Source organism: Phalacrocorax carbo, chromosome 5 (genome assembly GCF_963921805.1).
Source record: "Phalacrocorax carbo chromosome 5, bPhaCar2.1, whole genome shotgun sequence".
Taxonomy (NCBI): Eukaryota; Metazoa; Chordata; class Aves; order Suliformes; family Phalacrocoracidae; genus Phalacrocorax; species Phalacrocorax carbo.
This window is the reverse complement of record NC_087517.1, coordinates 51,132,709-51,159,937: the sequence shown is the minus strand read 5'-3', so window position 1 is coordinate 51,159,937 and position 27,229 is coordinate 51,132,709. Positions and strand designations below refer to the sequence as shown.

The window sequence follows — 27,229 nt, the reverse complement described above, 5'->3', positions numbered from 1 at the left end:
TTTGAAGTTTGTCTGCTGGATTAGCGTTGTCCTCCTTTCTGAAATGGAAACATTCAGAGGTGGGGGCACAGAGATCAGATGGAAAGAACAGGGCAGCTCCCACTAAAAAAAGCCATTAACTGGGAAAACACACCATTGTAAAAAAAGGACATTTGTCTAAGACAGTAGGCCTTTTTTTTTTTTTTAAAGAAAAACATTCATAGTTCTGCATTCACTAAAAAACACAAAAACAAACCAACACACACGCACCAGCAGCAAAAAAGTCTTGCAACTTTAACATGACCTAACTGTTCCACTATCCCTTATATACAGTTTTAGCAGACTTTTTTCCAAATCCCACTACAGTCTGTTATGAAGCCACTAACTACAATGTCTGCAAAAATACGCTCCCAAAAAATGTAAAGAAAAAAAAAAGGAAAACTTCAAGTCCTGTTCTGTTATGGAGGCTACTCCCCAAACAACGCACAGAAAGACACTTTGCACCTGTCTATAGGAAGCAGCACTGGATTCACGACAGCACTGCTGCAGGACTTTATAATAAAATCCATCCTCGTTAGACAGCGATGCAAGCTTAGGAGAAGACAGGCAGTTTTAAAGATTTAAAGAACATATTCTTAAATGGGGAACCGAGTCACGTAATGATTAGCCAATTCTTCATGCAGCAGAAAATTCATTTCTTCAGCTAACACAACATCAGGCTAACGCAGGCTGCCATGGTGAGAGATGCGAGTGGGGTGAACTGAGGATAAGTTCAGCAGTTAATTTTGAATTCCCCAACTCTGCTCCTGCCACCATCCGCTGTGTTGATTTTCAGAAGGAAACAGGAGAAAGCTTATAAAGGAAAACAAGACAACAACAATTTGGGGAAATGCTTGCAACCGGATGGGTCAGCCTAGCTCGTGTTGGACATGGGGCCATAAAAGCAGTTACCAGCACGCCTCCTAGCCATCTTGTGGGACACGCAAAGACTGAAGGTGTTCAGAGGCTGAACTATTGTGCCCTTATTTCTAAATATAGGAGAATAATACTAAAGAGAGTCTTAAACTTACATAAGCAGCAAAGAAAAAAGCTAAAACAACAAGGGGCTTGCATGAGATGCCCTCATTGCCACTGCAACATGCACGCAGCAGAGAAGTAGGTTTTTTATAGCCAGTATTTAGCATTGTTCTGTTGCTATTTTTCTTGAGATTGTAAGAGCACCTTCTTTCGACCTTACAGGAGGAAAAAAAAAAGTAGAGAAAGCTACCACTCCTAGCAATGCTCTGGCAGACCTCTGCTCATTTAGGCTTTTGAAGGCAGAAATTTATTATGGGAATTAACATAAAGAATTAACACAGAGGAGCATGTCAGGCAGCAGCAGGCTCCCAAGGCTGCTCCCCGCCACCTCCCCTGGGATGAGAACAGCAGCTCTTGACTGAGCTCCCCCAACTCTACCGTGGATGAGGCAACTGGGAAGAGTCTCCTCAGTCAAGTTTATGAATGTTTCAGCAATTGCCTCCTTCAAGCAGCTGCCCAAAAGCTTACCCAAACCTGGGCCCCCTGCCACATCATCTGGCTGCCCTAACTAATGAGGTCCTCTGTAAACCCAAGCCTTGACAGACACTCTCTGGCACACGGGTACATAACACACTTGGCACAACCGCAGATGCTCGCTGCTCCCAACCTGCTGCAAGGCTTCTCCATCCCCTGCGCCATGCACCTCGTGGGACACCAGCCCCTTGACTTCACATTGGCACTTTGCATGCTCTGCTCCAGGGGGAAGACAGAAGGCCAGGAGAAAGCTCTCCAACAGCATTTGGCTCTGCTTTGCAAAGCCAGACTGTGCCTGAGTTCTATCTCATGGTAGAAGGGACACATGAGCACACCAAACCCCATGGAAGTTTAGCTCCTAGGACCACTAAAACCAACTACACTGTGGCAGGTCACCTTGTTTAATGCATAACATCTGTCATCTTTGGTCAATGCTCTTCACCTCCCTTCAGGGGAGGGGCATGTCCATGGCAAACCTCAACCAGAACAGTAGAATTTTGGTGTTGTGTTGCCATAAGCTTCTTCAGGAACATGAAAGACCAAGGAGAGCTGCTTGCATTTGGAGCAAAAGATGGAGAAGTCTGCAGTGCTCTGTTGTGCACCGGGGAAAAACAGCAGCCAAAAGCTTTTCGGAGAGCAGATGACAGCAGCCTGGTTTTGCTGCTGCTATTCCTAAAGTAATATCAGTCATGTTCTGGTACCAGGTGAACAACAAATCCCACAAGCACAGAGAATACAAGCTTCACGGGAAACCATGACAGGTACCATGGTACAACCCAAAAAGCAAGAGAAGTCCCACCAAGCCATCAGCGCTCAGCCAGGCAGGCAGCTATTTCCTCTGCTCAGTCCCATCATCAAGTAAATTAGTCATCTCAGTGTTTGGGAGCCCTCACCATGAGCAAAGGCCCTTCTCAACCTGATCTAACACCAGGCACCAGAGGACAGGGAAGGTGAGAGTTTTCAGGAAATCCCATAGGAAAGAGAAACCAAGACACACAGGAAAAGTTTCACCAAACCCAGTCACCACCCAGTTTTTATTCTATTGCTGCTGCTGGATCTCCGATCCTCTCAATGGATCTCTAATCGTCTCAGCATGGACCAGCACAGAGAAAACACAAGGCTTGCCACAGTAGAGGTTTGTAGGCTTAACTTCTAGCCTGCTCCCTTCATCAGTCACCTCGAGCAAGAGCCCTCACTGTTCATGGTAACTGGCACAGCTTCCCCTTTGCCTCCAAAGTCCATACCAAGTAATACCTCTATAAGTACAAAGCAGAAATCCATAGACATATAAAGAAAAATCTTTGCTAAGAGAAGATTGGAAAAGCCCACAGCCAACATCCATGTCCTCCCCATGCACCACAGTAAATTAAGCTGTTAGAAAGGGTACTATCTATTGTGGAGCAGGACAATCAATTCACTGGATGCATTATTATTTCCATCAAGCCATCTCAAGCAGTAGTGCTCTTGCATAGGAACCTGCGAATTGGGCTTCGGATGTGTTGGATTTTTATGCGTATGGACATAAACTCTGCCAATTTTGAGCAAATGGGGCCAGTTATTTTCTTATCAGAGCATATGGAAAACTGAACTGAGTTTGTTTGCAGCTTTCAGTACTTTTAACTGAGTGATTAAATGGAGAGAGCAGCCAACTTCTGTCTTCCTCTAGATGAACCGCTGAGACCATGCTGTTAGCAAGCATCGCTTTCACTTCATTTTTAGCTGGAAAGACAGACAGCGCAAATAGGTGTCCAGCTGCAGAATGGAAAGCCTGATAAATTGCCTAATGTTTCAGTTAGAGAATAAATGCAAGATGTGCAACAAAAATGCCTGCTGAGTAATAGATGTGGGGTCACGCAGGCATGTTTCCAAATTCCTTCTCTTCAGTATGTTCAACAACAACTCCAGGAAGAAAGTCAATGCAATAAAGTACAGAACACTTTTCAACTAAGTCTACAATTACCCTATTTTCTCTCCAATTAGAAGGTCAGTTCTAATCCTCTTCAAAACATGCACAAAGCATTTATCTAAATGCAGGCTCCAGAGCAGCACAGTCAAGGCAGACAGTATATCACCCTGAAATATTAAGCCACGGTCATCACAAAAAGGCATCTATGTACCAAGGCAAGAAAGAAAACAACCTGCAGGAGCCACTGGTATAATGTAAACCATGTTAGGAACAAAGAACAACGGTTCACAGTGAAAGACCGCAAGACAAAAGATTTTAAAAAGTCAAACAGAAGGAGGAAACTTCCTTGGGATCCACAACTCAGCTGTGGCATGTTCTGCTACTCAGAGCCAGTTATATAAAGTATCTGCAAAGTAACCCGTGAACTGCAGGAGAACAAGACTGTCTGTGGCTGTTAAACCCAGTGACTCATTCTCCTCCCCTGAGGATCCACTCTGGTCATCACTGTGGCAGGGATAGTGGCCAAGCTGGACCTTGGCTGGAGCCAGTGTGGCAGATCTTCCACTATTGAGCTACCATACATGTCATTACAGCAGAGCTGGGAAAGGTTTGGGCTCTAGCATTTAAGTCCTCTATCCCGGCATCTTAAGAGACCATCTCTGCCAGGGCTCTACAAGATAAGTAGACCAAGGAGGGATCAGATACTTCTAACTGTCCTTGCAGAGAACAGCCACCACACCTGCTCTTTCTTGGACAGAGGATTCAGATGGGAAACATCTGAATGCTGCCCCAGGCAGAGGGACAAAGCACATCCTGTCTTCTCCACAGCGTGTCACTCAAACAGAAACTGCAAGTGTTCAAATGGACAATAACAAGTGCAGCAACCCTTCGTCAACCCAAAGGCAGCTCAGACTCCAGGACTGAGATCCCCAATGAGTTGCACAAACTTTATCTAGCATCCACAACCATCAGCCCATTACAAAAGGCATCCGCCGTCATGATTAATGGGCCACAAGCTTTACAGAGGAAATCTGAGGGTTTACAGAGGAAATGTGAGGTCAATAGGCATCTCCATCTGCCTGGACATCCCTGCCACACCAGCCACTGCAATCCTTGACACTGCAACAAGCAGATCGTGCGTATAAAATTCTTGCACCACCAAACAGGATGAGCTTCCAGGAAGACATGCCAGGATACTTCTCTACACCACAGCAAACACTTACCAAAACCGTTAGTTAGCAGATGACAGTGGAAGGCTGTAAAAAACTAGTACACACACAAGGAATAGGAAGATGGTGCTGTGTCATAATGGTGACTAGAGGGGGTTTTAAGCCACTTTATTCCTGCACTTGTCCTCTGGCAGTTGAAGGATCAGGGCACTGTTTCCAAGCTGATTCTCTGTTTGACCAAGTGTCCAAGTTGAACCTTGGCACAAGCAAACCTGCCAGGGCAGCTTTGTGCGTGGTTTTCCTCCAAAACAAAAATGTCTCATTAACAGCGGAAACGTTCATTGTAGGGAGGAAGCTGATCAGCCTCACTTCAGGGTTGCTCGGTCAGAAGATGCATGAACGCAGCAAGGTCTGGGAAACAGGTTAACGGCTCACACAGAGGACATCTCCATCTCCCTTGAACCAGAGGGAAATGCAACACCAGTAATACGGAGCAGAGATCAACAATCCTTCTCCGTGCAACAACCAACCACCTAGGACAAATTAGCAGCAACAAAAATCAGATGGAGGTCTCTTCTCCTAAAGGTTTTTAGCCACTTCTGCCTCAAGAGGGAAGATCATAAGGACTTTATGCAGATCATTCAACTTGTCCTCCAAGCCAAGGCACCTTTCAGTCTTCTGCCTCGATGTCAGAAATTGCGTGTGCGCACAAGAGGAAGCATTTGCTCACTGCTGTAGAGACTTTCCAACCAGGCTGACAAAATCTTCCTGTCTCTCTGCCCTCCTCCTGTACTTTTCCCTCTCGGCAGCTGCTTCAAGTGTTCGTGCACACTATGAACAGCGACGCACTCTCACACCAGGTTACTCACTTCTGAATACAAGGAGCCAAGACTTTTAAAACTATTAAAATGATAGGTTACTAAAATTTTATGACAATACTCTCACCAGTTGCTGGTTAAATAAAAGCCTCCGAGCTCTACAGACATTACAGACAGTAACAATGAGAGCAATGACCATAATCAAAAACTTTGGGCCAGGCACCTCTCACTCCACAGAGAGGAGAAGATAAGCGATGAGGCACTAGACACCTCCAGGGATGGCAGGGACCTTTCAGCAAAGGGGTGTGAAACCCTTTGCTATTCCAAAGGTACATGCAGAAATGTGTTATGCTTCAGGGCAGACAAATCCCTTCACTGAGAAGGTTAAAACCAGGACATCCCTTCAATGGGGTCTGTGCATTCATGATCCCCCAGCTGTGAGAAAATGAGAGCTGACAGCAGTGCCAATACAAGCAATCTGTCCTCTCTCCTGTTCACTAGATTTACATGCCGACAATGCAGCCCACAGGCACGTCGTACCTGCTCTTTACATTCAGCATCCAGCTAAAACAACCCTTTCTCTCATTTCTTCTCCCACCTTGTACCAGCTGGGCTTCTGGCAACTAGGAGAATAACCAGAACAAACAGCTCTCCTGCTCCCATGTTTGCAAGGGATGCACCCTTAACCCAGCACTACAAATTCTATAGTAATAAAAACACTAAGCATCCTGGCCTTGTGCCAGTCTTTCAAGTAAACCAACTCACCTCAGCATGAAGCTAAGTGTTCTGCAGACCAGGGCTCCCACTGTACCGCCATGGGGAGATGCTTGTTCAGAGCCGCTGAGCAAGTCTCTCGGTTCTGCCACACACCAGCGCTGCGTTCTGCTTTACCACGCAAGCTCAAAATGGAGGCAAACGCTGGGACCAGGTTCCCTTCCTCCCCACTGTACTTCTCATCACTTCAAAACCATGGTGGAAAACAGAACTGGAGCTGCCCTAGAGAGGTGCATCTCAACTCGTCTCAATGGAGCAAGACCCGAGACATGGCATTCCTGCATCCTAGCTCAGCATCTTCCGCCAGTCTTCGTCACCCAGACTGCTTTTGCCTTGGATTGCACCATTGGAACAACTGCATCACCATCATCGGACTATGAAATGCCTGCCATCTCCAAACTGCATGTTTCTGGCCAAAGCAACAAGCCTTTGGAGGTCTCTGACTTGTTTTTACCTCCCTCACCTCTATCAGTTTATCTGAAGAGCAGATGCTTCCTTTGTTTGTTTTGGTTTCTGTTTTGTTTGGAGGTTTGCTTGTTTTTCTTATTTGAGTTGCTCTTAACAAAAAGCCCAGCTCCAGGCTGCGGCATAACCTGTGCATTAGGCAGGCTGGCAGCCTGCTCATTTTGATCTGTTAATAATGGCTGGATTTTCTTCCTCTTCAGTTCCAGGGTAATAGCTAATAGCTAAGAATAGCTAAGCCTCCAGGAAAAAGATACAGCAATTTCATAGCTCAAACCAAGCAGAGTGCTTCAGTGCAGAGCTTGCAAAACACACACCAACGTGGTGCCCTCCAGCATCTGCTCTGTAGACAGAGCACACCTAGGGACAAGCTTACTACACTGAGAAGGCTGACAGCTCCTAGCCTCTTTGCTGCAGAGGGTGTCCCAAAAATCCTCTCAAGAACTCAGGAGCATCCAGTAAGCATCTGCCTCCCTGACTACTTTCAGAAATGGTTATTCTAGATTTGGAAGGAAAATAACATGCAACTGAAAGTAATCCAAAGACTTGTCCTCAGTAAGGTCATGTTTCCCACCAAAAAGGAGGTGATTGCCCAATTTGCAGATCAATACAGCATATAAAGTACTCAGTAAGAACAACTGCTGTGACTTTTCAAGTTCAGTCCCATATCAAGGGCAATCCTTCATTAGATATATTAAGTATAATATGAATAGTTATTTCTACAAGTATGGTTTTACATAGGTAAAAATTCACACTATGCATTTTGCAGGGTGTTTGTATCATATCAATAAATAAGTAATATTTTCATGCGCACAACTGCAAGTATTAAGAAAACATTAGGCATCTAGCTTCTAAATTATTACCACCAAGTCTGCCTCACCCTTGCAGCTTTTGCAATCTTACTAGGGATAGCAGGTAATTACTGTATCATGGACACCAATACAAACATGATGAGCGAGCAAGTACAGCAGAACAGGACTGCCTTGAACCTCTGCAGCATGCCGACTTGGAAGGACAGAACCAAAGCGATCCTTGGTAGTATACATTTAGGAGCTATTTTAGCTATACTAGTATACTACTATTGTTACCTCAACAGCATAATTAATGTGTTATGGCAAGTTTATAATAGTAGGCTCTTTAAAAGGTGTGCCAATTGCAACCCCTATCCATATTATTTTGCATGACAAAGCGTGCCAAGCCTGATGCTGTGCTGAAGCCATGGAAAAAACAAGACTTTTGGGCAGATCCCCAGGACAACCACTCACAAGCAGACACAGCAGCTGGTTTTTCCACAGACACTGTGAGCTGGGTATGCTTGCAGGCTTCTCCATACTAGACACAGAAAGTCCCTTGACTCAAAGAAAGTTTAATCCAACAGGTTCCCATCAGAAAAGCAGGAGTCTCTTTCACAACATGCCTGCCAAACCTCTAAGGCTAGAAAGCTCAAGCAAGCTGTATAGTTCATGGATATTTTTTTTCCCTTTTTCATTTCAAATTTTTTCCCCCAATAACATACCAATAGCCTTGGCATCAAGCTACTTACATAAATGTTGTCTCTCAACACTAACATTAAATATTTGTCCAGGAGAGCTTCTTAACTGAGGTAGAGGACCAGGTAATTTAAACACAACCCATCCTACCTAGAGGGTTTTTAATACACCAGGCAAAAAGAGTCAGAGAGCAACCACTGCAGCACGGAGATGACTATTAACTTGTCTCATCTTGGAGGCCTGAAGGGCATCTACAATTTTGATGGCAGAAAGAGAAGGAAATAGCGTTTTCACTCAGAAATAATTTACACAACTGTCTGAATTCAGGATTCACACAACTGCTAATTACAAGTCCTTCTGTAAATTACATTTTTTAAATTGGCCTCTAATTCTAACCAGGTTTTTCAAGGAGGAGCATAATCAAATTCTTACCTTATACCTTTGGCATTTTTAGGTAATCATGACTACACCTACCTAAGGGATGCTGCAGTGACATGGTTAGGTCCTTCATTAAATTATTCCTTCATTAAATCTACAGATAAAGCCTTCTGAAGGCTGAACACCAGTATTTTTGGCTGGTATCTGGAAGCAGCCAAAGAAACAGCTGCTTAGAGCAACCTTAAGTGAAACAAGGTTAAAGAAGGAAAGTGCATCTTTTCCTATGGATGTAAAAGTCATCACCATGCTTGGAGTATTACTCCAGGTCAATACAAGCAAGCACTGCTTAATTTTCAAGAAAATTAATATCCCTCCACACCCATCACCAAGCTTCTCAGAGGGGCTGACACAGAGAGGCATGACTTGAAAAGAGGTCAAGGACTGAAACAGGAGGACACAACCTCCTCTGCTCCAAGACCAAGCCATCACCAGCAGCAAGCACGCATACTACAGATGCCCTGCCACAAAAGCTAACCAAGGAAATGCATTTTCCAAAAAAACCCAGAGGGGTTTTAACTGTGATTAAAAGTACGAAAGTTTGCAGTTTTAAACACATGAACTCGGAAGAGATGCTCTCAGAAATACTCCTCTCATGTGGTTTCTCTAACGGCATCATCATTACAGTATAAAGGGGAGAAACTAATTCATTCAGCATGCATTTGGCCTCTAGCTGCTTAATCCAAACATTTCTCTATGACCACTGAAGTAGTCAGATGGCATGGAGGCTGTTTTGACTGGAAGACGCACCACTGGTTTCTCACATGTGGATTTTATTGCAAAATTCTGGTGTTACACTGGAAAAAAGCTAATTCAAAAGGTAAATGAGAACAGCAACTTGAGAAAAATTTATTAATTTCTACATGTCTAGAGATTTCCCCTCCATCCTTTTTTAATTTCTTTTTCTTCTATCTTACGGGGCACAATAGCTGAGGAGCATGTTGTTCATTAGAGCACATCCAACTCAATTGGTAAGCTGTGGCAAGTACTGGGATTGCACCGTTCAAACTGTTAACACTCAAGAAACTTATCTCCTGAGCATCACATCACAAGCTGCAAACACTGCAAGGTCATGGTGATTAGCTGGCAGCTGAGAAGATTTCAGTGACTTGCTGTGGGTGGGTTGCATCCCGTTCCCTAGCAGTTCGCTCAGCACAGTCCTCCCACTGCTAGATCATCAGACTGCTGGTACCCAACAGGAGAGATCTTGTCCCCCTCAACAAGATCAATGTTCATTAGCAGAGTGCAGAAGTCAGATGCATCCTAGAAGACATCACTGCTATGCCACAAATACCATCTACCCAGGCTGATATAACCCAAAGCCTTTCACCAGTATTCAGCGCTCAAAGGGGAAGAAGAAAACCCCAAAATGCAAATAAAGCCCACTTCTCACTTAAATTATATTTAGTTCCAAAAAAATTTGAGTGGAGAAATTCATTATTGCAGCTCATTTTAAATTAGGGAAGCAAACCTAAGTCTTTGCACAGCCAAAAGAACACGCTCTGAACAAACCAAGCGAGGTTTGCAGATGTATGCCATGCTGACCGCAGGGACCAGCTTCTGAGTTCAACACAGCTAGAGAGATAAACATCTTCAGTGCAAAGCTATGTGAAGCCTGGTAAATGCATATGCATACAGATCCTAATAATAACCTGTTATTTCTGGAGGGAATCGGCAGGGCAAAAATAGGCATTGGGCTGGAAGAGCAGAACAGATTTAACAAGTAGGATGCTATGTGGAAACCAGAAGTAGCAAGGTTTTGTTATGTCATTAAAAACGTTTCAACAGAAGTCAACTCCACCAAGCTTATGAAGTCCTGCTTAAGGATGAACTTAGTTCGACCTTAACTAAAACCTGGCCAAAAACCAAGCAAAAGCCCACAATAATCACACTTTAAGAAACTCAAATGTGAGTGCTACAAAAGCAGTTTTCCTGCCTGGAACTTTGAATACGAGACCTTCTGTAACAGGAAAAAAATATTTTCTGCAAAGTGACCCAAAGGACTCCAGAAGCACTGAGGAGACTGCTTTAGTCAAAGTCGAAAGGGAAACAAAAGAAAAAAAAAAGCCCATAAAATTGGAAGACAATGTGAACAATGCTGGCCCGTTCATTCAAAAAATGAAAGCTGCTGCTGGGAGAGAAGGGGAAATGCCCACAATAGCTTTGCAAAAACGCTGCCCAGAACCCTCATGAAAGAGCTAAAAAGAAAAACATATTTTCAGAAATCAAGGATGATAAAAGTAACTGAGAAATTACAGTAGTTGCACGCTAGGAAATGAAGACCAAAAAGAAAATTGCAGTGGTCGAGCTGTTTATCCCAGCTCCCACAAGCCCGGTTTTTACCCAGTTTAATCCAGGAGTGCATTTAGCAGAAACCCACGTGGGGGCTGTGGCAGGTCCCAGCACTCGCACCACCCAGGGATGCAGCCGGCGGTCCTCCCCACCCCGCTCCTCCCACAGCTCCCACCCAGGCGTGGGACCAGCCCAGCCACCACACCCAGGCTGCTGGCACCACGCCCCCAGGCTGCCCCTGCTTAGCACCATGCCCGGGGCAGAAAACAAGGAATGAAGGAATGATTGTGTAGGGAAGGATTGTGGAGGCGCCTGTCAGCCGTGTGAGCCCCTCTCTATCCTCCCTTGTCTCAGAAACAAGCTACACCTCCTAATGTAAAGGGTGAGGGCCCCCCCAAGATGGGATGACATGCACATGGAATAAATCTGGGGCTGTGCATGGGAACAGCAACAAACATCTCACTTGCCCTCCCATTACTTAAAGAAAACATGTCTGCTGCTTCATCTCCTTCCACAGATCCCTCCTTTAAAACATCATCATTGCAGGAGAGAGGCAGCAGGGGCATCTTTCAAGCCACCACCAATCTTGCACGATAAATCTCAGCGTATTTAAATGCAATGTGCTAAATCACTGGGAGACTGCGCTTCTCCTCAGTGTGGTCCTCGCTGATGACAGCACTGTCAGCATCACGGCACACCATGCAAGTACCAGTCCCTGCCCTTCTAAAGCAGCCTCCAGACAGTCCTATTTCCACTCAAAGTATAGCCAGCAAGGCCCCAAAACCAGCTACCCTAGAAAATTTTTTTTAAAAAATTGGGTATTTCAGGAATGAGTTAATATACCTGGCAGTACCAGCCACCTCTTGCACCAGCATCTTTCCAGCCTACCAAAGCCTACCCTGGGCCCTGTCACAGTAATTTGGCAGGGTTAGAGAATGTAAACAAAGAAGTAGACTGCAAGCCACAATTCTATAAATGCTTTGCCCTCATGTTGCCCTTTCCACCTTCTTCCTCAGCCTCATCTTCCTGCACCCTGGCAACCCAGTGCAGGACCCTCCAGCATCCTCTCAAGGGCACTTAGAGAGTCAAGTCCAACCACAGCTGCATGCCAGCCAGCCGTGACTTAACTCTGCTTCTCCTCTAGTGGCTAAAAATCCAGGAGCAATGCAAGACCAAAGATCCTGTATGGCCAGAAAACTAGAGTGCATGCAGACTGCACCATCCACAGCATCCTGGATCCCAACAAGGGATCCAAGCAAGATGCCATAGCCTCAGTTTCATAAGTCACCAGCACACCAAACCCAAGGCTTCCAGCAAATCTATTGCTCTCCTTCCCTTGCCTTCAGTTACAGTATCTCAAAGACTTAAAAATACTACTTATTATTTAACAATCCAGCAATTCTTCTGAGAGCTACTTCGGATGGAAAAAAAAAAAACCAAAACGTCCTTATCAGATGAGAGCAGCAGGACTCCAAAGCAGAGCACTGGCATTTGCCTAGAATAAGTGGCACCATTCAGTCTCAAGCAAGGAGCAAAAAACAGCCAAAACAAGCCTTAATGAAAGCTGTATCTTTTATCTGAGGAAAACAAACAAGTGAACTATGTGGAAACTCAGCCAAAAAGAAAAAGCAACACCATCCCTTGTGAACTGATAAAATATTAGCTAGCCCATTGCATTTCTAGCTCAGAGAGAAAAAACAGAATAACCTTAGTGTTTAGTTCCTTTCTAATTCTGGGATCCATTTTTTGGCAGCAAGCCTGGGTTTCACCTGAGGGTAATGCAAAAAGGAACATAAAAGCCCCCAACATAAATGACAACTGAAGAGCAGCCGTCTGTGGGGGTGTTCCTCTTTTCAAACCAAATTCAGAGTGAAAAGGGTTTTCCAACAAGTCAGCCAAGGAATGGGAAACTTCATTAAGAGTCGCAGTGGGATCTGCCTGGAGAGCATGCAAGTACCAGAGCTAAAATCATTCCCCCTGCCCAATACCAGCAGCCCTCCCAGATGTCCATCTGACTGCTGTTCCTTATCTTCCCTTTTAAAAACTGCAGCAAAAGCTGCTGGGAAGCATGCAATGCAATGCAAAGCTGGCAAGTAATTACAGAGCAAAGCAGAACAACCTCAAGGGACAAGTAGCAATTTAGACAGGCACCAAATACTGACCCTCCATGAGGGCCACACGAGATCTCTGCATGTGAACGCAAACTGAAAGACATTTAAATTGGCGCTGTCATGCTTAGAGGGCTGGGTAAGCACAGAACTGTGAAATGCCCAAAGAACAGATCTGCATGCCACAACTGCTCATCTGCACTAAACAGAGATTCTTAAAAGGTGATCTAAACCTTGTAAAAGTCAGCTCCGTCCTTCACTGCAGGTAACCCAGAGACAGCCTTCCCACTGCTGGAACTGCACATGCAGACCTTAGACCTTGGTTTCAGCGTTCAGCCATAGACATGGCTGCTCCTCGCCTGCCAGACTACCTGGCACTGGAGGCTACCAGCCAAGCAAAGCTCTCAGCCTGCTCAAAACCCAGCACATTTGCAAGACACAAAGTCAGGCTAGAGCAGATGGAGTCTTGAATTAGGCTGCTCAGCTTCCACCCAGCTCCTTACAGAGCAGCTCCTCTAATGCCACTGGAGACAGGGTATTGCTTTGGCCACAGCAGTTTAGGTGCACCTTTGGTCCAAGCCCACATGGCTATTTTCATGGCATTTTCACCAGCAGATTACAATATATGCCCACATACTTTAAACATAGTTTAACCATATCAGCAAAAATTTACTGACAGGAGAACTATTTTCCTGCCAGAGTACTCAAAACTCAAGATGGACACTTCTTCCTCCAAGCACTCACCCACTGGGACAAAACCCTCCTTGCTTTCCCCCCAAGTGTCAGAAGAAAAGCTGATCCACAGATGCCCTGAGATTCCTGCTCATTTTGTAACAGGCCACTGTAAGAGGAAATTGAGCTCAATATTCACATGCTTAAGGCCATTTAAAGTAGAGACTGGCTTTCCTAACATGTCAGGGTTCTTCCAATCTCTGAGGGCAAGAGACAGAGAGGAAGATAAATACCTTTCAGGGAGAAAGCACTAATAAGATAAGAGTTCCCCTGAAATAATTAGCAATATAAGAAAAAAAAAAAAGGGGGGGGAAGAAAAAGCAAAACCAAAAAACAACCACCCACAAACTTTCCTAACGGAAAAGCTTCAAACTCGTGAAACCTCTATATCCACAGGTCATCGGAGGTATGGTAAGCACAGGGCCAAGCTGCAGCAATGCTGGGACACATGCAAGATATTCTGCATCCCACGTGGGCAGGGAATTTGCAAATAGGTTCACAATGAGCAAGTCCCCAGGGAAAACTGAGTAGCTAACAGTCCTAATTTGCTAGCTAATACAGATGGTTTTTCAACAGGAAGATAATAACAGGTCTTAGAAAAACATAAGCCTCCCCCTGGAGAAAAGAGGGTAGTTTCAGCACTTTATTTTCCCAGTCTTCTCAAGAAGCTCAGCAGGAAATGGCAGAGACTTCCCCCACTACATAAATTCTTTTATCATGTTAAATTAGATTAATTCCACCAGGAGGATTACTGCTCTCAACAGCTGATGGGTGCTCTTACCTTGATTCTCATAGCACTTCTAGCCCAGCAACTGAAACAACACTTAAAAGTTTCATCCCCAGTTCTTTCAAAGATACAGCTCCGTCACCTGCAGGCAACATACACCCACTCAGACTGAATGCAGAATTCCCCTAAAATCCTAGTGCTACTTCCCCTCGTTATTCTGGTTTCCAAACATTCAGAAGAAAATTGAGACTCAACAATTTCTCCCTGTTTTCTTAATGCAACCGTGACAAAGCTGCTGTGCAATTGTCTGCTACAGGGTGGGGGAAAGGAAGGATACAGCAAACTGCAGGAGTTAACCTGCAGCAGCAAAGAAATCATTTATGTGCCCACACGTGCAGCCAAGCCTCATTTGTTAGAGGAGTAACTATCAAAGGCTTTGGAGAGAGTCATCCCCTCCTTGGTGTCATCCTCGGATGCCTGGTGTTTGCAGCATTAACAGCTAACGGTAACAAATATGCCCCTGTAAAAGTAGTGGTGGAAATGTCAGGGGAGATGCAAGAACAAGAAGGAAAGAACTTTGCACGTCTGAAGGATGGCTGTTCACGTGAGAAGCTAGTTCAAGACCCAGACTGGTTAGGAGCAGTTGGTGAAAGCAATGAGGCGTATGAAAACAGTTTGTCCCCCGAGCAGCAGCTGGGGAAGAAAGGAGGAGACAGCTGCAGCACTGCCCCAGGACATCCCATGCACCACTCTATTCATTTCAGAGTATAGATACTCAAACATGGGGCTGATATGGCCTGTATCATCACAAAGCTTGACCCTTGGTGAGTCTCCAGTGGCCCCAAGGATTGGTGCAACAGGACAGTGCAATGCACTGCACAGATGTACTCTTCCCATGGATGCTGCGGTTAAAGTGAGTTAGCAAACTCACTGCTCAGGGTCAGGCCAAAAGGTTGGCTATATCAACCACTAGACCCTAAACAGCAGTTCCTACCCATCCACTGTTGGTTAACCTCTGCGGCAGTCGTCACGAGGGAAAACGAGAGCAACCCAAATTGAATCATCCACTGCAGCAAATGCAATGTTGTTCTCAACTTGCATTACCATGCTTATGCTTTCACAATAGAGTCTCAAGCTATTTTTTTCAAGTCAGCATTTAGCTTTTTGCTAGCTAATACGACATTTCCTCTCCCTTCCCCCAGCCTGAGTATTTGGTGAAATTGCTTCTTCTGCAAATCGCACTGCAAAAGCTGAACTTTTGCCAGTTAGACAGGGAAAGCCTTCACTAAAAATAAACCACATTTCAGAAAATAGATCCCTTCCCAGTACAATGTAGTAGATAATGCGTGCAAGCAGACCTGCCAGGAGTATACAATCTCCAGATTTGCATGAGAATCTCATCAAGCTCAACAGATAGACAGCTGCAACTACTGTGACTTGTCCCATCTTAAAAAACCCCACGGAGGGGGGAAGGAGAAGGTAGGGCTGAGGGAGAGGTAGGGTTGAGGGCGCTGGGATAAATCAAGTTTCCACCCATTTGGCAGGAAGAGAAGTGCCACCACCACCACTTGACTGCATCCCCTGTGAACTAAGCTGCTCATAACCCATACAGGAGGAAGAGGATGAGACACCGCTCCCTACACTGCCACTACAGGAGGCAAAACCCTATCACAGGAAATTCACTCAGTTCAGGCGTGTAAGAGAACTTGGGCTTTTGCCACCTGATTCACCAGGAGTCCAGGGCACTGACTCAGTGCTGGCTCCCTCCAATTCAGACGCACCTGTGACAGCTTGCTAGCAAATGGAGACACTCCTGCTTTTGCTGCTCCCCTTCTCATTACTGTTCTCCCTTTAAAGACACCTTTTATGCTAGAAAATTAATTTAAGAAAAGGAAAGTACAGTGAGAAGGCTAGCCTGGGAAGCACAGGCAGTGCTCTACTAACCAGCTCTGCTTGAAGCTCTGAAGTGGCAAGCACGTCTGCCTGCATGGTGCAATAAACCCCAGGAAATACAGGGGAATTAGGTGGAAACAGCTCCACCCTGACTCCTACTCCTCCAGCGCTTTTGCTGCACCACCCAGATAGTCCTGGATGAACCAGGTTTTCAAGAAAGATTACTTTTCATAATGAATCCATTTCACTTTTTTAGGGATCAAGAAAACGTGAGTTTGCAGCGAGTTACTATTATGTCCTCCTACAATCAAATGGGCCATTCAGGCAGGCCAAATGCAAGGCAATGCCATTTTGGGATGAGATCCATCAGGGACGGACATTTGCAGAGGGAACTTCTTTTGCTCTGTAAGCTCTTACAGCAAGCTGAAGGGTCGAGCTCAGCATGCCATGCCAATCTCTCCTTGTCCATTGACACTCCCACAGAAGCAACCACCTACCCACTTCTCAGCCCTCCCCTGAGCAACCACAAATGGCAAAATATTCCACTCCAATTCCAGCGGTTGCATGCACACACCTCTTGTCAGCTGGGAACATAATTCCAATTACTGAAAAATGTAGCCTTCAACCCAGCCCTATATTTTCTCTTCCTCAAAGTAATGCAAGAATTGAAATCGAGGTGCAATCAGACAAGCTGGTAGCACAGCAAGGGGCATCACTGAAAGCATGTTTGGCATCTTGGTGCCTACAATCCGATCCACTTACAGTGCCAAACAGTTGCAGAGAGCAGAGGTGAGATTTTTCAGTTGAGCATTGATGCCTTAAAGGAATAAATACATCAAGTAACTCGGGCAAAAGGATGCACCGGGCAGCGCAGTGGTGGCACTACTCCACTGGTTCTGATAGCAATCAGTGGCAGAGCAGAGTGGTAATTATCCAGGGAGGAATAAGCTGCTACAGGCTGTTCTTGTCGTACATTTAAAAAAAAAACCCACCAGATTTGTTCACGGTTGGATACCGACATGAAAACAACTTCCTCCACCCCCACTTGGGACAGTGGGCAAATGCACCCTACAGGGGAGCTACCAAAGGCCAGCAAAGCAGGATGGCACAGTAACGGCATGCACAGCCATTAAGGTCAACCAGGATTTCCCACCTGGTGCTACAGGATGGAAAAGGCTGTGCCTGCATTAGCAAGGAGTGTGGCCTCCCAGGAGGTGCTCTGCAATGATGCTGTGTTTTCCAGTGCTTTCCTCAGAGGGCTGTCAGCAAGGCTAAGTGCAAACCCTACCTTCTGCCTGGGTGTCTTCACAACATATCTGGATGGAAAACAACCATTCACTGTAGAGCAGACTCTCCCACAGACCTGTCAGTCCATACCCATAAGGCAAACCTTGCACATATTTCACTCATGGACACATACATATTCTCTCCCCCTCACCAGGAGGGCAGCAAATGTACCTGTTCAAAGCACTGGCTTCTCTTAAGGCACTGACAAGGAGTCAGAACACAATCCCCATCAGCATACAGGAACGGGCAAATCCTGTATGTGTTAGAATAGTAATTAGTGATATTACTAAGAACTGGCTGGTGAAAGGGAAGGATGCCAAGACAACCTCGCGATAGATGGGAGGGTGTTAGATCCCTGCCCCGACGACACTCCTGCCTAGCCCTGGCACCACAGCGGAGGTACCCGGCATGACGCCATCAGGAGACTTCTCCAAAATCACAGAAGGAAGCCAAGGTAAAAGGCAAGACAATGAGTCCCAAACCAAGGCTGTTCAGCCAGAAAAATCTCCACAACAGGCAATGCACTGAAGATAACATCTAAGTAGAGGGGCAGAAAAGAGGCTGATAAATAGGATGGAAGCGGTCACCTGCACAACTCCCCTACTCCTCTCCCTGAGATGCTGCTGAAGATTTCCTGCTCCACAGCACTTGTGCAATTTCTTCTAGTTTGCAGAGCAGATGAATCCCATCTGATGTCAGAGCCAGGCTGCTTCCATTTTTTCATCATCATCATCATTATTATCATATGGTTTCATAATATAAATGGTTTTATATTTCCCACTGATTGCTTTATAAACCTTTTGTACATTAGCCACACAAAAGACATCTAGCAGCACTGAGCAAAAACCGTGACAGAAGTCGCCTCTGTGGGCTGCAGAAACACCTCGCTGCAGGCATGCAAAGTACCTGCTGCATGCCAAAGAAAAGATATCAGAAAAAAAAAATATGCTTTACTGGAAACAATTCTACGCAGCCATACGGAGACGGTTTTCTGATGATGCAAATGAAGCAAAGGTCACTACATCTAATATACTTTTCCTGTTCTCTTCACACAAAGGTTCGGGGACAGCAACGAACATGGTGGATGAACATTCATCCTCAAGCATGTTGCAATGGAGAGAGGATTTGGAAGCAGGGGGAGGTAAGGAAACAGGGTGGGACAACTTCTCCAGTCAAAGCACCAAACCAGCAAGGGGAAGGCACAGGATCAGCCTGACAACATCTCACATTATTTCCTGCCAACTGGACCTTGTTATGAACTGCAAGAAAATTTACTCATGCAGTGCATTGGTTTACCTTGGACTGCGAAAAAGAGACTTGCTTATTTTCCCCAGTCTCTGTGGATGACTCACAGACATCAGCCATTGCCAGCTAGTATTTAAAGAACTGAGAAAAACTGTAATCCATTCAGTCCCCCTTTTTCCCCTTTCTCCTTTCCCATTACGGAAGGGATGAAGGCATTTCTAAGGACAAAAACAATGCTGCAGACCACAAGACCACAGACCTTGGACTCCAGCCTCAAGCACAAGTTTTCCATCACCATTTATAATTACTCTCCCCATTGCTTTACATTACCACTATAGCCAAAACACAAGAGTTATTTACTTATGTTATGTACCTCCAGAAGGGTCTTCTGTTTCTCTTTTGAAGTCAGTAACTGAACACTGTTCTGCAGCGGAACATAGAGTCTCTACAAAGACAGAAATAGCATGACAAATCCAACCTGGCCAATAATCTTCAGTCACAGTTTATTTATAAAAGTACAGAAAGACAACTTTCCTCCCCCAGGAAGGAAATTCATACCTCAGCTTCACATGGCTTACATCTAAAGGGGTTTACATTAGCTTTGTAGGACTTCATCCGCATTGGCATTGACCCACACCTGCACCAGGGCTCAGCATATGGGGAAAGCAGCATGACTGCTGTGCAGACCACGTTTTCTCCCTTCCTCCTCCAGCTCCTTTTTCCTCTAACAACTTTCTCAACATGATTGCTACTATTAGACAACATTGCAGAAACAACACTGGCAAAGTTCAAACTCCTCACTTCCCAGTACTGCTGAGCAAGGCAGACAGAGATGCTTGTAGCTTCTCTAAGTGCTGCTGGATTTAATCAAACCCATATGAAGGTGGCCTGGCCTGCCTTCCCAAAGCAGCCGCAGCTCTGAGACAAAGCATTTTGTCCCACAGCAGACAGATATACCGGAACACAGCTAAGTGCCAGGGAATCAGCCCCCCTGTTCCCAGATTCCCCTCTCGCAGTGCCCAGCAGCATCACTCGCCCCAGGGCTGCTCCTCCCCACAGACACGACCATGCATCTGGGCAATGCAGAGCATGGATGACGCACTCATGGCAGCAAAGATCTGCCACCTTCCTGCAGCTCCAACTTGTCCACCAAAATATGCATTTCTCTCTGTCACCACCCCAGTGACCTCTTTCCATCCTTGACATCACAACATGTCACTTGTTGGCGGACTGAACTAGTGCTGAAGAGACAATTATGTTTTATTTCATCTCATGTGGCAAATAGTCACCAGAACCTTAAAAAAAAAAAAGAGTTATGAAGCATAGGGGCAGAGGACTGAGCAATACTTGGTGACCTACAAAGGGAGGAGGAAGCATCACGAGATCAGGAGTGAAGGGTGTAAGCAAAATAATGGGGCAGAGAAATAGGAGGGCTCTGCATAGCAGGAGCAGCCAGAGAAGTCCCCTACACCATCAGCAGTAAAAGAGAAGGGTGGCCCTGGCCAAGAGAGCAGGCACATGACCTTGGGGGACCCGACAGACCCCAAGCCTGACCATGCAACTTTGCTAATGCCCCTGTCACAAGCAGATACACCCACCATAAATGAAACCCTACTTTGAAGCTTAAATAGGGGGATGGGGTGTTTCCTGCCAGCTTTGAGAAATAAAGTTTTCTTTAAAAGCCTTATGCTAATTTTCTCCACCCCTCCTGTGATGATCTTGCAACATGAGCAACTTCAAGCTCAAGCAAACAGCTCTGGACCCCTGTAACCAACAGCAAGGCTGAGTGTCTGCACTGCTTTTAACAGGAAGATGTACAACCCCCTTCAACCCAAGCATGTATGATGAACCCCTCAGATACCAGTAGCATGAGAGAACTACCAAAAGCACGCCAGCTCCCCAGTCAGACGTTGAGAAGTCATCATCAAGGCAATAACATACTTGCAACAAGCACTTCAGTGCAAACACAACAGCTTTTCAGCCCAAGATGGGTCAGATAAATGTTTATAACAAGTTGGGCAGGAAGATAAACCTACCCCTAGCCTTATAGCTAGAGGAGAACAGGACAGCAGGATTTGTCCTGCTCCTTTCCAGAGAGGCAGTAACACATCAGGCCTTGGAAGGGACCTCTTAAGACCATCTAGTCCAACCCCCTGCCGTGGGCAGGGACATCTTGCACTAGATCAAGTTGCTCAAAGCCCCATCCCACCAGACGTTGAATGCTTCCAGTGATGGAGCATCCACAGCTTTTCTGGGCAACCTGTTCCAGTGCATCACCACCCTCATCACAGAAAATTTCTCCCTTATATTCAATTGAATATTCTCCTTGATATGTTCAGCAGAATATTTTCTTTAAAAGCTGTGCTCAAAGTCCTCCCGGAGGGATACCTCCCATGGGTTAACTGGGAAGCTGAACATTTTCAGCACATACATGAACCCATTAGTCAGCAGCACACCTCAAAGGACTCTACCAATGTTGTAGCCTCCCAGAAATATTAACACACTTTGCAATCCTTACCCCTCCTTTGCAGGGAGGGAAATGGGGGTAGAAGCAGGACACACTACCAGTGCCAGGGGGAAGTCACTTAAAACACACTTTAACAGCTCCATTCACTGCTGAACATGCCCAGCCACTCACTTTTCTAAAGACCCACCCAAAATAGCCTGGTGAAGAGCTACCTGAGGTCTCCAGACTAGGCTGATGCACCCAAACTGCAACACACCACAGCTGTGCAAGCTTTTCAGCTTACCAAGGAATAGTGGTAAAACAAAATTTCTCCAAGATGTTTGGGGAGTGAGTGAGTGAGTGAGTGAGTGAGTGAGTGAGTGAGTGAGTGAGTGAGTGAGTGAGTGAGTGAGTGAGTGAGTGAGTGAGTGAGTGAGTGAGTGAGTGAGTGAGTGAGATTTTGCCATACCTGAAGGGTGTTCTCAAATGGTTTTCAGGAGAAGAGCAAGGACAACCATATGTGAAGGATCTAGCAAAAGCTCTTAAGCAAAGCAGACAGCAGGATGCTGAAAATAAATACGCAAAGCTGTTTGCAGCACCACAGTTCAAATCCATCTGGACATTTCTGAGGCTGTCACGGCAGCCCATAGAAGGGATTTTCCACTTCCTTGCAGAGAAACCCTGGAAAATAAGAATGGAAAAACAGAAGCGTGGATTCAAACTCTAAGCCAGCCCTTCATCCTGAGATGTGACTGCCTTCAATGCCACCAGGAGAGTGGAGGGAGAGCAGAGCATAGCCCCACATGGTCCCCACAGGCTGGCTTGTCCCCAGTACGGGGTGGCCCAAGCCCTCACTCCACCTCCACCCTGCTTTTCCTCCAGCGCAGGGGTGGATGGGTGGATCCCAACAGACCCAGGTGCAGCTCAGGGTACCAGCAGGGCTGCCAGCACAAGCCTTCACAGACTGGCCAGCCACCTCACCCCCAAAACCAGCAAGAGCATGATGCCCACCTAAAAAAAGTACATGCCACAAAGCTGTGCTGAGTGGAGGGAGCTGATGCACCAGCATCCCCAGAGGTACCATCCAAACATCCTAGCAGCCGTCTGACAGAGGTCCCCCAGTCCTAGCTTCTTACAGAGGTGAAGGAAGCAGACCTAATCCTCTCTTGTTTTCCTAAGTTTACATAGCATTACTCACACCTCCAGACAAGCCTTGCCTGTGATCACTGCTGTGCTCACGCCAAAACCACCAACTGTGCCAGCTCTCGACAAAAACGGACGAGCATAGTTAAAACCCTCATGTTCAAGCCTCCTTTAAATACCCTTCACAGAAATACCCAGAGCTGCTCCTCCACTTACTGCAGCTTTTTTCCCCTGTCAGAAAAAAGCACAAAGCTACTCAAATTGAGTTTCCATGGCATTAAAATCAATTAACCAGCTATGCATCTCCAACTGCCCCATTCTCAGTCTTCCTGATAACTGTTATCATGCAGAACACATGCACACCCCAGAAATAACCCAAAGTATCCTTCAGAAAATCAAGGACTTTATTGCAAAGGTCAAGCTTTCACCTTTGCAGAAAATCGTCTTATCTTAGTTTTAAAGAAAAAAAAAAAACAACAAACCACAACAGATTAATTCAGGCCAAATTTTACAGAGCAGAATTTTTGCAGTCAGCTACAAGTAGCTGCAACCACAGAGCTGATGCTGGACAGGACACAAGATCCATCACATGTGTGACATTTATGCCAGGGACCTCAGTTACCTGCATGCCACCTCCCAGCAGCAGGGACTGGCTGGGTCCTCATCTTGCAGGAAAAAGCAGCTCATTGCACTCACCAAGATGCAAGCAACCACATAACAAGTGGAAGCAATGCCCACACCTGGCTCAAAAGACAAGCCGCCAAAGCAATCAAGAACTGCCCTTCAGCTGCACCTCCCCAGAGGTGTCCTGGCCCATGCCACAGCTCTGCTCTCCCCACCAGCTTTGCAGCACCAGAAGGAATCACCCTGCAACACAGCTTTGCATGCAGACGTCTGCAGCAGAAGCAGCCTCTGATGCACAGCCTCTTTTGCTCATTTCTTAATATAATTTCTTGAAATAAAACAAGAGCAGCTAAATTCATGCTCTATGAGCTCAAGCAGGATACTGGCTAACCCAATTTTTTCATTTCAAAGGCTGCCACTTCCAGCAGTCAGAGAATATGGACTAGCAGCACTGTTTGAGCCACAAACTAAAGACCGGGGATGTGTTTCCAGCCAAGCGCTGGAGGGGACAATAAACCCTCCTGCCCACCCTCTCTGGTGAGGACCTCTCTGTCCATTGAGCTGCCCCTAGGCGGGATCCAGCACCCTGCAGGAGGTAACTGCTTAATCTCTCAAGGACTGAACTGCTTTGACAAGCAGCAGGAAAAGGTCAGTGGAGATCCAGCCAGCATCCATGCCCAAGGCAGGAAAGTGGTAAGGGAACAGATCCCTGTAAAATCCCAACAGATTACTTGGAAAACCGTTTCCTTAGACACACAGGGGGCTGACAACAGTCCACCACTGCCAAAGAGGGGCAGAAACCCCCCAGTCTGCACTAGAGGGAAAAGCTCTGGCTGTCACTTAGCCTGAGCGCTGGTGCAGGAGAGGGCAGGACAACAATGATTTTCATCCGGATGCTCAGACATTAAAAGCACAGTGAAGGCAATGCTGCAGGAAAGAAAGCCCCCTGTGCTCTCACCAGTCTGCAAAAGACCAGAATAAATGAGGAGATTTACACACACCCCTGCCGAGCTGAGGCTGCCCCTTGTCTTGACACACACACGACGCAATTTTTTCCACGGAAACCAGATTACAGCACCCCACTTTAAGAGGCAGCTAATCACATTTTAAACATGTCAACCTGGAACAAGTTCAACCCCTTGAGTGGTTAGGGTCTTCTGAAGCTTACTGGTTTTCTAAGCTGTATGTTTTATATCCCCCCTTCCCACTCCTAATTCAAGTTCAAATTCCACCTGCTGTATCTCACTGCATCTTTCTCTCACAGTATGGGAGACCCTGAGCAGCCTCCAGCCAGATCTCTTCACCACACAAAGGTAGCAAAGCACAGCCATCAGGTCACCCCTCAAACACCCCAAAGTTGAGCAGCTGCAGCATCAGGTGGTCTCCAGCCTCAGAAACTCAGACAGGACCCAGAGGGCCTGACTCCCTAATACTTCAACATGAATTAATGCCAAGTCCAGTTGCTTGTGGCTTTTCAACAGGTGTCTTCTTAGAGCCCAGCACTGAGGCAACATTGCTCACCAAATGTCATGCTGTTCAAGGTATCCCTAGCACTGCTCAAGACAGTTAGAAGGACAATGTTATCAGGATCTATTTGCTCAGCCTCTAGACACCTAGAGCAAACAGGCTTGGAGTCTCCAGGTGGCCAAGCAATGACCCTACCAGCCCTCTCTCCTAAGGAACAGTCTGACAGGCATCAGTCCACAGAAGCTCAGGCCATTCCTCCACAGCTGTGCTGGTACACCTGGCTGGTCAGCTATGCAGCAAACCAGGTGGGGATGCAGATGTGGCTCAAAAATACTTTAGTAAAGAACAAATTCAGTGCTGGGCCACTCAAACTGTTCTACCAAGGTGGCAAGAAGGTGGCTCAACCGTGCACCTAGGCCAGAAGGGCCATCGAGCAAATCAATGCTTTGCAGATCAGATACAGGTTTCCGTGTGAAACTCATGCAGCAAGTCAGGGAGCAAAGAAAATAGTGATGCTTTGAGACAATTTCAGTAACTTTATCTGGTTAGCATTGGAATCAGCACAATAGCATACACACTTCTGACCCACTTTATTACCACCCAAAGGAAACAAATATATTACATCCTCCCTGATAAGTTCCCCCCATCCAGCCAACACTGCTCTCACAGCCATGGGTTTTAACTCACAGAACTGAGAGGGGAGGGAAGAGAGAAACAGTAAGAACAAGACATCACAAGCAACACATTTTGAGAAAATGAATTTCCAAACACACAGGTCATTTTCTTACCTGCTCCCTCTTTGTCAAACTTTTCAATACAGAGTAGACAACACAGACAATTCACTATAGGTGCAACCTTGCTCTGCTCAAGCCCAAATCAGATGTCAGAGCTATGAAAGCAGGAAAGGAAACACTCAAAAATTTTATATTGGGAAGAGAAAATCATGCTACTAAACTAAAACTGGGATAGTCAGCTATGATGCAAAGGGAGGAAACAAAAAAAAAAAAGAAAAAAAAAGGCAATTGCACGAGCTCACACTGATACCTGCATCCCCTCAACATCCTGCCACCGTGGCGGCAAGCAGCAAACATGGCTTTTGCACACTTGGTTGAGACAACTGCCAGGTGGGTTTCCACAGCACACCCTCCACATGCCTGGCAGGCTGCAGCTTTAGCAGCTGGGGGAAGGTATGCAAAGTGTGACCGCCACTGATTAGGGAACAGAACTGAAGGGAAGGGGTGGCAAGAGATTTAAAAACTTCAGCCAAGCAGCAAATCCCAATGAGATCCCACTGATTTCTGGCAAGTGAGCTAGCCCAAAGTATGTGCATAAAGAAGCCAGGCATGTCTGCACAGCTACTACAAAGAAAAGCAAGAGATGCATAAGCAGGTTGTGGACTTCAGACAGCTGTCCCTGCTGCTGCTAGGTCACTGGCAAAGCAGGCACCCCATTTTGCTGAACAACCAAATCTCCCCCACACCTCTCATAGCACAGGAGGCATCAGCATGCTGCTGAATACCCCAACAAGCAAGAACTTCTGAGCAAGCTGGCTTTAATTCTGCTGTCAGGATGCCAGCAGGGCCCGACGTCCTAAGGGGATCAGACTTGTACTGACGGACACTCAGGCAAAGTTGGTGTGATGGGGTCATGTGGGGGGCTAAGCCCCTTCAGCACCTGCTTCCTCTTCATGGACCCTTTTTCCCCCCTTAGACCGATGACAAGTAGTTTCCCACAAGGAAAGTCCTGCGCTGAGCTCCAAAAGGTGGGAGCAAGTGCCTAATTTGCTTGATTTTTGGGGTACCACAGCACTGGGGCTCATTGGCCCTGTGAGCTCCCACTGTGCCAGACACATCTGCTCAGCAGCCACCTGTGGCATGGGAAGCTCCTCTGCATAAAGCTGAATAGTGTTGGATCCTGTGTTTGATTTCCAGGATCCAAGCCACAAGGAGAGCTAAAAATATCCTAATTAACCATTCCTTTTCAATGCAAGACTTGCTGATGGTGTTCCACAAGGGTATTATACAACAGCAGACAGGAAGATGTGGTCTGCAAGAAAAAAGAAATTGAACTGGGAAAACAGCTGGCCAGAACAGTAATCTCTGAATTCAAGCCTGGACCACACCGCCCAAAAATGTGGAGGAGCTTGTGCTACTTGCAGTTGTGGCAGCTAGCTCTGATGTGCTTGCAAGCTTTCTGGTGTACCATTTTTACTCTGCATTGATTATAAACAGAGAGCTCGTTCTGGCTATATCCCATGCAAGCTGTCTCCCAAACCAGCTGGCTGCTTAGCTCTGTGTCATCCTGCATGTCAGGAGTTAAGCAGGAAACTTTTATTCCTGGTAAAACCCACTGCAAAGAGACAGCTAGGCTCTGGAGCTAAGCATTTCTTCACATGCAGATTTAGTGGCAATTTTTTTTTATCACTGACCAGTCTTCATGCTGACATCTAGACTTTAAACATCATCTGTGGGTAATACAGGAGTACATTACTCACAGCAGTGCACCTGGGAGAACCAGCAAATCCTCTCCATTTGAGCCCGAGCACCGTCTTTACCCTGGAATTACATTTCTCTCTCCTGCACTAGGCTCCCATTAATGGAATTACCAGGCAGCCTGCTTCAGACTTAACACTTGAGAGAGGCGAGCTGGGATGGCACCACTCCAGCCTCAACCCGCAAAGC

At 46.1% G+C, this 27,229-nt stretch overlaps 1 protein-coding gene across 7 annotated transcripts in view; it reads right to left on the bottom strand.

Annotated features, from left to right (window-relative positions):
* Positions 1–27,229, bottom strand: part of LOC104044442 (USP6 N-terminal-like protein) — an 85,897-nt gene that overhangs the window by 54,416 nt on the left and 4,252 nt on the right. The window contains exon 1 of one of the 7 annotated variants that reach the window (XM_064452410.1): positions 21,784–21,971. The exons of the other annotated variants lie outside the window; for them this stretch is intronic. The gene's annotated coding sequence lies outside the window, so the exon portion shown is untranslated. Of the gene's footprint in view, positions 1–21,783; positions 21,972–27,229 lie in introns of those variants that run through there. 7 annotated transcript variants of the gene reach the window in all.